Source organism: Scylla paramamosain, chromosome 47 (genome assembly GCF_035594125.1).
Source record: "Scylla paramamosain isolate STU-SP2022 chromosome 47, ASM3559412v1, whole genome shotgun sequence".
Taxonomy (NCBI): Eukaryota; Metazoa; Arthropoda; class Malacostraca; order Decapoda; family Portunidae; genus Scylla; species Scylla paramamosain.
In genome coordinates, this window is record NC_087197.1 from 6,441,989 (window position 1) to 6,455,351 (window position 13,363).

The following is a 13,363-nucleotide window of genomic DNA, read 5'->3' on the forward strand; positions in this document are numbered from 1 at the left end:
AGTTCATACCAGATGGTAGCTTATGTGTTTCAGTTCGGGGAAGTGTACCCCATTCTTGTGGGCTTTAGTTCGAGAAGTGAGGTTTCCAGGGAACGTCGTACTTGGTTACTTCCTCCTCAAGTTACAGTCATCACCTCTAACGGGTCCTAAGTTTCCCTTGAGGACATGTTACCCCAGTCTTCGTTGTAGTAAGAGGAATGATTTGTGTGAATGTTGGCGAATGTGTCGAATGCTGCGAATGTAATAGATTATTCCTTTTCTATGAGACGGGGAATAAAGAGAGTGACGGAGTTAGTCAGGTGACTTCTCCATAGATTACCCGTAGAGCAGAGGGTGACTGGGGTCCAAGTTCTCTTTTCCTGTAAGTATTCTGTATGTGAAAGGTGTTGGTACAATTTCCTACGGGAAGAAATGTACGAGTCAGGTGACTCAAGGGTAAGTGGTTGAGTCAGTGTCAGCTGTTTAGTAGACCTTATGTATGGATAGGATAGGGAAAGTGTATAGGTAGGATTTTGCATGTATTCTTCACCGTGAGTTTAACTCTGGGAGAATGGGCGTGTGTAACGCTCCTTTTTATTATTTCTGTGTTTCTTTGAGTCTCCCCAATAATTGTTTTCTTTTGTAGCTTGCGGTGAAGAGGAGGATAATAGCGGTAATTAAAGGTTTAGTGATTATATGAAAAAGTATATTTATAAGGCGTGTATTCGTGGGAGTGATTTAGAAGTCTTGAAACATTTGTTATAAATAGTCTTTACTTATTTCAACTGTGGTTTTCTCTAATCAGTGGTAATACGAATAATAGGATTACATCATGTTGCGTCAGCCTACCAGTAACTCATAAGGTGTCATTCCCTAGCTTATAAAATATGTTAGTAATTTAGAATTCAATTATTAACTTCAACTAATATCCAGCCTATATGCTCACCTTGCTAGCCAATTATTCCTGCATTTTTATTTAAACTCACGGTTCAGTAAAATTATTTGTGAAAGAAGAGAGAGAGAGAACTAGCTAAGGTTCCAATAACTTCAGAGGCCTGTGGGTGTTGAGGGAGAGAGCACAGAATGGCGTCTCCCTTCCCTCTGGCAACAGGTGGGTCTCGTAGCTCTGAAATATTTTATTTTTCTTTTATTTAGAAGTGAATATTACTGTGTTCATGTTTATTATTCATGTCTCTAGTGAAGATATAGTAACAGTACGTGTTGACAGAATGGCGTCTCCCTTCCCTCTGGCAACAGATAAAATAGCCGGTGTTGGTCCCACGTGGAGACCACAGAGTCTTGGGAAAGTGTTAGCCATGTAATGTTTCTTTAGTCAAATATAGTCTACTGTGAATGTGTTGTGGGCAATATTATTGCCGTAGAGAAGTGATGGATGAAGGCTGTGACGCTATTTAGGGATATAACGGTGCCCAGAATCAATGGTACTCTTGAGGAGTTATAAAAGTAATTATTTTCTTGTGTATTCGTAGTGTTAAGTAACGGAGTATAAGTGTATATGCCATACCAGAATTTCAAGTGCCTAATTTTTTTTTTTTTTTTTTTTTAGATTAACCACTCGATAAAGTGTCATAGTGGGTCAGTCAACCCAAAGAATCCCATCAGTATTATTCATTTAATTATTTTTGCTATTTTTATATTTTTCGTTCCTCCTAATAAAGCCACACTGTAGGTACTGTGTGATAATTAACCTCTCCCTACCCTCTGGCCATGACGATGAAGGCGAGAACCATTACCAATCAAAAATGTTTTCTTTTTTTCTATTGTGTGTGCGTGCTTCACCTCTTCTCTCTTCCTCTTCTTTTTTTTCTTCTTCACCGTGAAGATCGTTGCCTCGTCTCATTAGAGCTCTGATCGGACCGGTGAGGAGGAGGGAGGAGGGGGGGTGGCGTTACAAATGTAGCTTACAAAACTTCCATGGTGAAAATTTCCATTGTTTTTGCATCTGTTGAGATGTCCCCACCTAATACAGACTAATCACGAGATGCTGATGATATGTCTACGTCCACTGCTGTTGCCGGCGGCACCTTCCCGAGACAGCAGCCGGCTGGCCGTGCGGCAGGAGTAGTGCTACCAAGCAAGCCTGCCGGTGTATCTCCGCTGAACTCAGTGTTGCGAGTGTGCGCACAAATTCTCCACAAACTCCAAACAGATTATTAAAATGAATGAAGTAATGTCACTGTTCCATTGATAACAAAACACAGTGACGTGTTGCTAGTCTCTCCAGTAATCAGAAACCTAACACCACCACGTTACTAAAATACCCCGTAAAGAGTGAACTCTTTGTTGGTGTAAATAAATTTTATATATTGACTTGATTCAAACTTTCTTTCAAGCCTGCTCATATCACGCTACCTTAATTCAAATGTTCTTGCCACTGCCGTGACAAACAGCCGAGTATGGGAACACAAATGGTGTTGCAGCTTGGGATAAACCTATGTGCGAAAACTGTATCTAAAACCTCAAAAACTACGTGAAAAACGTGAGTAAGTGAAAAACACTAAACATTGTGGAACTGTGTGAGTGAACAAAGCATTAGAGAAAGTAAGGCAAGTGAACCACGAGCAGCACTGTTTCGCTGTGTTAGCACAACGCATTCAAAACAGCGGCTTTGTTTATCGCTCGAGGGGTCCCACTCACACCACTCTCGCCTTACGAGATTAACCCACATAAACATTGCACTTGAGTGCTTCTTTTCTTCATCCCCACCGCCCACGGCACTCCACAACCGCACATACGGTGCCACACCCATCTCAAACTACAAATTCAGTTTTGTATGGAGTAGTCTACTACTGCAAGAGGATTGCGGTCTCTACCTATAAGAAGTGAGGAGGTAAATGTGCTGTCGGAAGAATCCTATTAAGCCCTAAAAAGCGCGTCACGTGGCGGACGTTGGACTCTGAAACCCACTACAACCAACTTATTAGGTGTTTCGCATACCCCTCTTAAAATAATGGGTGTTGTTTGTCTCCCTATTAGGCTAGGTAACAACTCCAAGTTATGAGAATGGATTTCTATGTTATTTATGTATTTATTTATTTTAATATTATCATCTATTTTATTTTTTTATTTCAGCTTGCCTTCAGATGGGCTTCTTGGAGATTCATCCTCAGACCCACTCAGTGAAGACTGGAGTGAGATATTTTAAGGAGATGGGTACCCAAATGAAAGTTCGCCTGAAATATTTTACGAAAAAGAAATCACATCCATGGTAACAGGTAATCATTTCATTCCTGACCGTACCGCTGTCCATATACTATTATCCATTCCAAATGTCCCCATAGGCTGTGATGTTTGCCTGGAAGGCCCCAGTCGAGTGAGTAGATTAGCTGTGGAGCCTACATTAAACACAATCCATGAGGACAATCAGACCACTGTTCTTGCAGTAAATACTTCTGGTAGTCCAATAAGATTGAAACAAAGAGTATTTTTTACCCAGGCTTTAGTTTATGATCAAAAGATTTTGCCTGAGGATACTTGCCTCGCTTCGGTGCATATATCAGCCGGTGGCATCGAACAAGGTACTGGCCCTACCCTTAGTTAATTTGTCAACGTCGTGGACTACCAAGAGTCAAAACGCTCGTTGCAGGAACTCCTGCGACGTTACAAGGACGTGATTCAGTTACCCAAGGAATACTTGAGGAGCACTCATAACGCTCAACATTTTATCAAACGCAAGCCACATAGACAATCCGTTTATATCCTTGCATATCGTCTTCTCATGGTCAGTGCAAAGTTGTAGACAAACAAATAAAAGAAATGTTAAAACAAGCATTTCCAGTCTCCTTGGAACAACCCTCTCTTTTTGGTAACCAAAAAGGATGGCACTTGACCTGTGATTGACTTCAGAGATAAATAAAGTCACTGAGGATGATCATTATCCTCTTACTGTCCTGAAGGATCTTCTTATGTCTTTAGGAGGAAGAAACAGACTTATTGAGTGGCTACTGGCAGGTACCCCTGGCACCTGAGTCCAGAGAAATAACTGCATTCAGCACACCTAAAGACATTTTGAATGGTTACGCATCCCTTTCGAATTAAAATTTGCGCCAACCACCTTCCAGAGGCTAATGATCACCTAATTCGCGTCCATGATTGGTGAAAATGTTTATGCCTATTTCGATGACTTGATAATCATCAATAGAGATACTGACTTTCACTTCACCAGCTTAGAATCGGTCTTGCGATTGCGGTCTTGAGAGAAGCAGGACTTAAAGCAAAATGATCTAAGTGTGATTTTCTGCGTAAATCCATCTCCTTTTTAGGGCATATCGTTGATGCTGATGGTATTCACACTATGGATGATAAGGTTAAAGCAGTTAAAATCTTTCCAGCCCCTAAAACTGTAGATAATGTCCGACCTTCTTAGGGTTATGTGAATACTACAGATCATTTGTCAAAGGTTTTACCAGCATGGCGTCGCCTTTAACTACTTTGTTAAAGAAGGACGTGCCTTTCCATTGGAATGCTGCCCAGGAATAAGTTTCCATAGCCTTAAGTTTCCTAGCTGTCACCAACTCACCTGTTCTTGCCTTTCCGGATTATACAGTTCCATTTATTCTGTACACGGATGCTAGTGGGATGGGTTTTGGTGCAGTATTAGTACAAACAGACGGAAGGGGTAAAAACAGTCATGGGCTACGTGAGTAAAACATTAAATTCCACTGAGTCTAATTATTCTGCGACTCATCAGGGAGCTGTCGCTATCGTTTGGGCTTTAAGAACTTTCAAAGATATAATATAATCCAGTAACCATTTATACTGATCATACAGCTGTCACTTAAACTTTTCGAGGGTAGAAAACTCTCGGGTAGACTCGCTCGTTGGGATATAATTATCCAAGAACGGCCCATCGTGCTAGGTTGAGCCAACAGAGTGGCTGATTCGCTTTTTCGGAACGTCCCTATAGGATTAGTAACATACCTGAAACCACCAATCAAGAATTTCGCAATACAGGAACTTGCAACCTCTCAATGCCAACATGATGTATGAGGTAAAATTGTTCATCACCCTGAATCAGGGGATGAGGTTAGTCTTCCTACAATAAAAATACCTTTATCACAATTCTTACTCAACGTGGATGGCCTCCTTTGCTGCTACTGGCAGGATAAGTGCTACGCAGTAATATAAATAGTAATTGTGGAGGAATTTTTATCTACCGTCTTTTTTTTTTTTTTTATGTAGGAGGGACACTGACCAAGGGCAACAAAAATCCGATAAAAAAAGAAAATGCCCACTGAAATGCCAGTCCCATAAAGAGGGTCCAAAGCGGTAGTAAAAAATTGAAGGATAAGTGTCTTGAAACCTCCCTCTTGAAGGAATTCAAGTCATAGGAAGGTGGAACAGAATAGGGGTGAGAGAAAGAAGAAAGACTTGTGCATCGAGGCCGCGGGAGGAGGGGAGGCATGCAGTTAGCAAGATCAGAGGAGCAGTTAGCATGAAAATAGCGGTAGAAGACAGCTAGAGATGCAACATTGCGGCGATGAGAGAGAGGCTGAAGACAGTCAGTTAGAGGAGAGGAGTTGATGAGACGAAAAGCTTTTCATTCCACCCTGTCTAGAAGAGCAGTATGAGTGGATCCCCCCCAGACATGTGAAGCATACTCCATACATGGACGGATAAGGCCCTTGTACAGAGTTAGCAGCTGGGGGGGTGAGAAAAACTGGCGGAGACGTCTCAGAACACCTAACTTCATAGAAGCTGTTTTAGCTAGATATGAGATGTTTCCAGTTCAGATTATAAGTAAAGGACAGACCGAGGATGTTCAGTGTAGAAGAGGGGGACAGTTGAGTGTCATTGAAGAAGAGGGGATAGTTGTCTGGAAGGTTGTGTCGAGTTGATAGATGGAGGAATTGAGTTTTTGAAGCATTGAACAATACCAAGTTTGCTCTGCCCTAATCAGAAATATCCCTGCGCGAAATGTTTACTTCCTGAAGGGTTGGACGTCTATGAAAAGACGTGGAAAAGTGCAGGGTGGTATCATCAGCGGCGTAGGAGTGGAGTCTTACAACTGGTACATGATTCCTCTACTGCCGATCATCAGGGGAATGATCGTACCCTAGCTGCTGCACGTGTACATTATTACTGGCCAACTATGCGTGTAGACATTGAGAAGCATGATGAACTGTGAAGCAAATGCGCACAGAATAAGGGAACGGTGCCGAAGCCTGCACCGGTTCTTGATTATCTTCCACCCACTGAACCCTGGGATGTGGTGGGGAAAGACCTTTTGCAACTACCTCTTAGCCATCAGGGTTCTGATGGCGTTGATTATTTTTCTCTCTAGGTTGTACTAGTGTCCCTAAAAGAAAAAGACTGCAGCTGCCGTTGCTCACGCCCTTGTTAGCAAGTTATTCCTGGTTTACTCAACACCTCGAGTTTTACTAAGTGAGAACGGAACTGAGTTTCGCAACGCACTATTTAAAAAAAAAATAATGCAGTCAATACAACATAACACACACATATATAAGAACTCCCCACCCTGCGAGCAGTGGATTAGTAGAACGTTCCAATTGAAGAATACTTGAAGTGCTGCGACCATTGGTAGAAAATTTGTTGAACACCTGGGAAGATTAGTTACCACATGTTACCTCCTGTATAAATGGCAGCGTTTGTGAGTTAACAGGACATACTCCCCATTATATTGTGTATGGACAGGAGCTGAGGTTCCCATATGATCTTCTCAACAAACCTCAACAAACTCCTCTGTATAATGCGGATTACTATGGAAAAGCTCATTTTCAAGTTTTCTCAGACATCCATAGGGATGTGAAAACGCGACTTCAAGAGTCAAAAACAGCCATGGCTGTGAAACAACATAAACATGCTTCTCCAGTAGAGCTACAGCTAGGTGACTCAGTAATGATCCAGGTTCCCGCAAGGCATCCTAAACTATTTCCTAAATCTCAAGGTCCTTGTCTAGTACTTAAACGCTTCCATGGCAATAAATTTGAAGTTTTTGATCCAGTATCTAATAAGGTAGAAGTGGTGCATAATGACAAACTTAAACAGACCAACTAAGGTGAACTCAGTACTGCGAGTGTGCGCACAAATTCCTCACATACTTCAAACAAATTATAAAACTGAGTGAAGTAATGTCACTGTTTCACTGATAACAAAACACAGTGACCTATTGCTAATATCTCCAGTAATCAGAGACCTAACACCACTACATTACTAAAATATTCAAGTAACAAGTGAACTGTTTGTTGGTGTAAATAAATTTTATATACAGACTTGATTAAAACTTTCTTTCAAGCCTACTCATATCACACAACCTTAAATCAAATGTTCTTGCCACTACTGGATCAATTATAGATGAAAAGGAGATTTCACTAACGACGAGGAGGAATCAGTAGCTTTCTTAACAATTTCTATGCATCAGTTTTACAGTAGAGGATCTCACTTACATCGCTACGGTGCTAGCAGTCCAATTAAATAACAGCATTCATCTCAGTAGTATCATCATAACAGAAAGAGGCGTGTCAAAATGTATCGATAAACTTAGAGTAAGCAAGTCACTAGGGCCTGACATGATCTCACCCCATATTTTAAACGAAATCTGAATTAGTTAAACCTCTGACTTTGTTTTTCAGTAAATCCCTGCAGTCCGGTTCAATGCCTGATGAATGAAATTTCGCTAACGTAACTCAGGTTTAAAAAAAAAAAAGGCAGTTAATCTTTACCTTGCAATTACCGGCCAATTAGCTTAACCTCATTTGTATGCAAAAAGCTACACACACTTATAAGGAACAAACTTGTTAATCATTTAAAGGAAAATAAACTACTTAAGAATACTCAACACGGCTTCTGAAACAAACGCTCTTGTTTGACAAACCTCTTAGACTTCTACGATATTCTGAACCAGTGTGACGAAAGTAAAGCGGTAGATATATTATACCTAGATTTTCAAAAGGCTTTCGACAAAGTGTCCCACAAACGTTAACTGGTGAAACTAAAATCACATGGTATCCAAGGCGACGTGTTGAGATAGGTAAAAAACTGGTTAAACAATCGTAAACAAAGAGTAGTAATAAATGAAAAAGCGTCCAACTTGACTAACGTAACCAGCGGGGGCCAAAGAGATCAATTTTAGGAACTGTTTTCATCCTTGTTTATATAAACGACATAGATGAGGTTATTAACTTCCTTGCCTCCAGGAAATGGAGGCACCTTATTTCATCTATTTTCATTCTTTCCTATAAAATTTTCTTCGGGTTTATCCTTCTCTAACTCCGTAAGGTAGTTATTTTGGATCTGTTTTCCTGTACGCCTTATGCCGGAGGGAGTGTTGGGTAAGGAAACAGCCTTCTGCTTTGCTGTCCTTTTCTTCTACTATCACTTTAGTAGAACTAGGTCAGGTCAGCTCGTGAGGACCGCAAGGTCTGTTCTGGCATGTTTTTTTTTTTTTTCTTAATGTAGGAGGCACATTGGCCAAGTGCAACAAAAATTTTCCCCCCACCAAAAAAAAAGCCCACTGAGATAGTGGTCCCCGTATAAGGTCCGAAGCAGTAGTAAAAATTTCAAGGATAAGTGTCTTGAAACCTCCCTCTTGAAGGAATTCAAGTCATAGGAAGGTAGAAATACAGAAGGAGGCACGGAGTTTCAGAGTTTACCAGAGAAAGGGATGAATGATTGAGAATACTGGTTAACACTTGCATTAGAGAAATGGACAGAATAGGGGTGGGAGAAAGAAAAAAGTCTTGCGCAGCAAGGCCGCGGGAGGAAGGGAGGCATGCAGTTAGTAAGATCAGAAGAGCAGTTAGCATGAAAATAGCGGTAGAAGACAGCTAGATATGCAACATTGCGGCAATGAGAGAGAGGCTGAAGACAGTCAGTTAGAGCAGAGGAGTTAATGAGACGAAAAGGTTTTGATTCCACCCTGTCTAAAAGACCGGTATGAGTGGAACCCCCCTGATATGTGAAGCACACTCCATTCATGAACGGATAAGGACCTTGTACAGAGTTGGCAGCTGTGGGGGTGAGAGTAACTGGAAGAGACGTCTCAGAACACCTAACTTCATAGAAGTTGTTTTAGCTAAAGATGAGATGTAAAGTTTTCAGTTCAGATCATAAGTAAAGGACAGACCGAAGATGTTCAGTGTAGGAGAAGAGGAAAGTTGAGTGTCATTGAAGAAGAGGGCATAGTAATCTGGAAGGTTGCATCGAGTTGATAACAAGGAGGAGGCAGTAGACACCTGCCGAAACGATAATTACTCTGAGTGAGGTCTAAAGCACTGTTCAGGGGTGCTGTGAACTTATCATTAAACCCAGCTGTGACCTCACTGAACGTTTCCCTTTGTGTCTCACAGCACAAGGGGGTAGTCACAGCCTGCCCTCTAAAGACAACTCTCTTCCTCCACACAAAGTTACAAGCACCTAATAACATACACACCCTTCACTCAAAAATTTTAAAATCATCATGGTGACTCCTACACCAGCCTCGGAGTCCCCATCTGGGGAGGGGACCATAAATGTCCCCAGGTCGGACTGCCTTTCTGTCGACGAACCTAAGTGTTTTGACGCCCCCCTCAACTTTTTCTTCATTAACTTCTGCAACATTCGCGGTCTAAGATCTAATTTTCAATCTGTAGAACACCTCCTCTCCTCTTCTAAATCTCATTTTCTTTTCCTCACTGAAACTCAGGTATCTGAGGCAACTGACAGTAACCCCTTTTCTGTTCCCTCCTACTTTCTCTATCCTCATTTTCGATCCAAAGCTAGATGCTGCGTCTACATGCGCAATGACTTAACCTGCTCTCGTGCCCACGCTCTTGAATCTTCCGAGTTTTCCTGCATCTGGCTACGACTACAGAGTCACTCTCATAATAAATTTATCTGTGCTGTATACCTCTCACCTAACTCCTCTGATTATAAGAAATTCTTTGACTACTTAATTTCCAAAGTGGAGTACATTCTGACCCTCTTCCCTTTTGCAGAGATCTCCATTCTAGAAGACTTCAGTGTTCACCACCAGCTTTGGCTTTCCTCTCCCTTCACTGACCATCCTGGTGAACTAGCCTACAACTTTGCTATCCTCCATGACCTAGAGCAATTGGTGCAACACACTACTCGTATTCCTGACCTTCTTGGAGATACGCCCAACATTGTTGACCTTTTCCTGACTTCTAATCCTTCTGCTTATGCTGTCACCCTTTCTTCTCCGTTGGGCTCCTCCGATCACAATCTCATATCTTTATCTTGTCCTATCGCTCCAATCCCTCCTCAGGATCCCCCTAAGCGAAGGTGCCTCTGGCGTTTTGCCTCTGCTAATTGGGGGGACCTGAGGAGGTATTTTGCTGATTCTCCTTGAAATGCTTACGTGTCAGAGACCCGTCTTTGTGTCCTGAGCGCATAACAGAGGTGATAGTGTCTGGCAAGGAGGCGCACGTTCCTCACTCTTTTTCTCGTTCTAAACCTTCTAAACCTTGGTTTAACACAGCTTGTTCTCGTGCTATACATGATAGAGAGGTGGCCCACAAAAGGTACTTAACCTTTCCATCACCAGAATCTCATGCACATTATATTTCTGCCCGGAACCCTGCCAAGTATGTTCTTCAACTAGCCAAAAATTCCTTCATTAACAGAAATTGCCAAAACCTTTCAAGATCTAACTCCCCTCGTGACTTCTCGCATCTAGCCAAAAATATCTCCAATAACTTTGCTTCTTCTTCTTTCCCTCCCTTATTTCAAAGAGATGGCACCACTGCTATCACATCTATTTCTAAAGCTGAACTCTTCGCTCAAACCTTTGCTAAAAACTCTACCTTGGACGATTCTGGGCTTGTTCCTCCCTCTCCTCCACCCTCTGACTACTTCATGCTACCTATTAAAATTTTTCGCAATGATGTATTCCATGACCTCGCTGGCCTAAACCCTCGGAAGTCTTATGGACCTGATGGGGTCCCTCCTATTGTTCTCCGAAACTGTGCCTCCGTGTTTGCACTTTGCCTAGTCAATATCTTTCAGCTCTGTCTGTCAAAATCTACCTTTCCTTCTTGCTGGAAGTTTGCCTACATTCAACCTGTTTCTAAAAAGCGTGACAGTTCTAATCCCTGAAACTACCGTCCTATTGCTTTAACTTCTTGCCTATCTAAAGTTTTTTAATCTATCCTCAACAGGAAGATTCTTAAATATCTATCAATTCACAACCTTCTATCTGATCGGCAATATGGGTTCCGTCAAGGCTGCTCTACTGATGATCTTCTGGCTTTCCTTACTGAGTCTTGGTCCTCCTCTTTTAGAGATTTTGGTGAAACTTTTGCTGTTGCCTTGAACATATCAAAAGCTTTAGATAGTGTCTGGCACAAAGCTTTGATTTCCGAACTACCTTCCTGCAGCTTCTGTCCTTCTCTCTGTAACTTCATCTCAAGTTTCCTTTCTGACCGTTCTATTGCTTCTGTGGTAGACGGTCACTGTTCTTCTCCTAAATCTATTAACAGTGGTGTTCCTCAGAGTTCTGTCCTGTCACCCACTCTCTTCTTATTATTCATTAATGATCTTCTAAACCAAGGTTCTTGTCCTATCCACTCCTACGCTGATGATACCACCCTGCACTTTTCCACGTCTTTTCATAAACCTCCAACCCTTCAGGAGTTAAACATTTCACGCAGGGAAGCCACAGAACGCTTGACTTCTGATCTTTCTAAAATTTCTGATTGGGGCAGAGCAAACTTGGTATTGTTCAATGCCTCAAAAACTCAATTCCTCCATCTATCACCTCGACACAACTTGCCAGACAACTATCCCCTCTTCTTCAATGACACTCAACTGTCCCACTCTTCTACACTGAACATCCTCGGTCTGTCCTTTACTTATAATCTGAACTAGAAACTTCACATCTCATCTCTAGCTAAAACAGCTTCTATGAAGTTAGGTGTTCTGAGACGTCTCCGCCAGTTTTTCTCACCCCCCAGCTGCTAATTCGGTACAAGGGCCTTATCCGTCCATGTATGGAGTATGCTTCACTTGTCTGGGAAGGTCCCACTCATACTGCTCTTTTAGACAGGGTGGAATGAAAAGCTTTTCGTCTCATGAATTCCTCTTCTCTAACTGACTGTCTTCAGCCTCTCTCTCTCTCCGCCGCAATGTTGCATCTCTAGCTGTCTTCTACCGCTCATGCTAATTGCTCTTCTGATCTTGCTAACTACATGCCTCTCCTCCACCCGCGGGCTCGCTGCACAAGACTTTCTTCTTTCTCTCACCCTATTCTGTCCAACTCTCTAACGCAAGAGTTAACCAGCATTCTCAATCATTCATCCCTTTGTCTGGTAATCTCTGGAACTCCCTGCCTGCTTCCTTATTTCCACCTTCGTATGACTTGAATTCCTTGAAGAGGGAGGTTTCTAGACACTTATTCATCATTTTTTGACTGCTGCTTTGACCCTTTTTATGGGACTGGCATTTCAGTGAGCTTTTTATTTTTTTTTATTGGATTTTTGTTTCCCTTAGCCAGTGTCCTTTCTACATAAAAAAAGTAGTAGTAGTAGTAGTAGTAGTAGTAGTAGTAGTTGTTGTTGTTGTTGTTTTTGTTGTTTTTGTTGTTGCTCTTGTTTGTTTTTATTGCAGTAGTAGTAGTAGTAGTAGAAGTAGTAGTAGTAGTAGTAGTAGTAGTAGTAGTAGTAGTAGTAGTAGTAGCAGCAGTAGTAGCAATAGTTGTGGTGGTGGTGATGGTAGTAGTAGCAGTAGTATTATAAGTAGTAATAGTAGTAGTAGTAGTAGTAACAGTAGTAGTAGTAGTAGTAGTAGTAGTAGTAGTAGTAGTAGTAGTAGTAGTAGTAGCAGTAGTAGTAACAGTAGTAGTAGTAGTAGTAGTAGTAGCAGTAGTAGTAGTAGTAGTAGTAGTAGTAGTGGTGGTAGTCAATCAATCAATTAAGCTTTATTTCGTATTATAAACATTACATAGACTGACAGAATCTCAAGAAAAATGGAAAATAATGACTACATTAAGAGACCAATCAATAGCCAAAGAAACTTCCCTTCCTCTTCAATTTTTATGTTTCGTACGCACGATATTATTGCTCATAACATATGAAAACTGTTTTGTAAGAAGTTTACATGATGATGTTTTAGAAAAAAATAAATAATAAATAAATAAATAAATAAAAATATGAAATAATAAAAATGTGTTACCTTTTCTAAGTAAAGACTTGTTCAAGATAAAAAAAAATATTGGAATTAAAAAAAAATAAAAACTAAAATATCTTTGAACAAATCCAACATGGTATTTCAATAAAAAAAAAAAATAGAGAAATAGAGAGGGAAGCATTCGGCCTTGGTGAGGGACTCGAGGGATTAGCAATAACACGTGAAGGGTAGACCACTGTCTAGGAGAGTCAGGTGTCTGGTAGTGTTCATAGAGTCACTA

At 41.2% G+C, this 13,363-nt stretch overlaps 1 protein-coding gene across 4 annotated transcripts in view; it reads right to left on the reverse strand.

Annotated features, from left to right (window-relative positions):
- The window catches only part of LOC135095139 (uncharacterized), a 58,053-nt gene that overhangs the window by 43,897 nt on the left and 793 nt on the right, over positions 1 to 13,363 (reverse strand). The gene's annotated exons all lie outside the window — the stretch shown is intronic.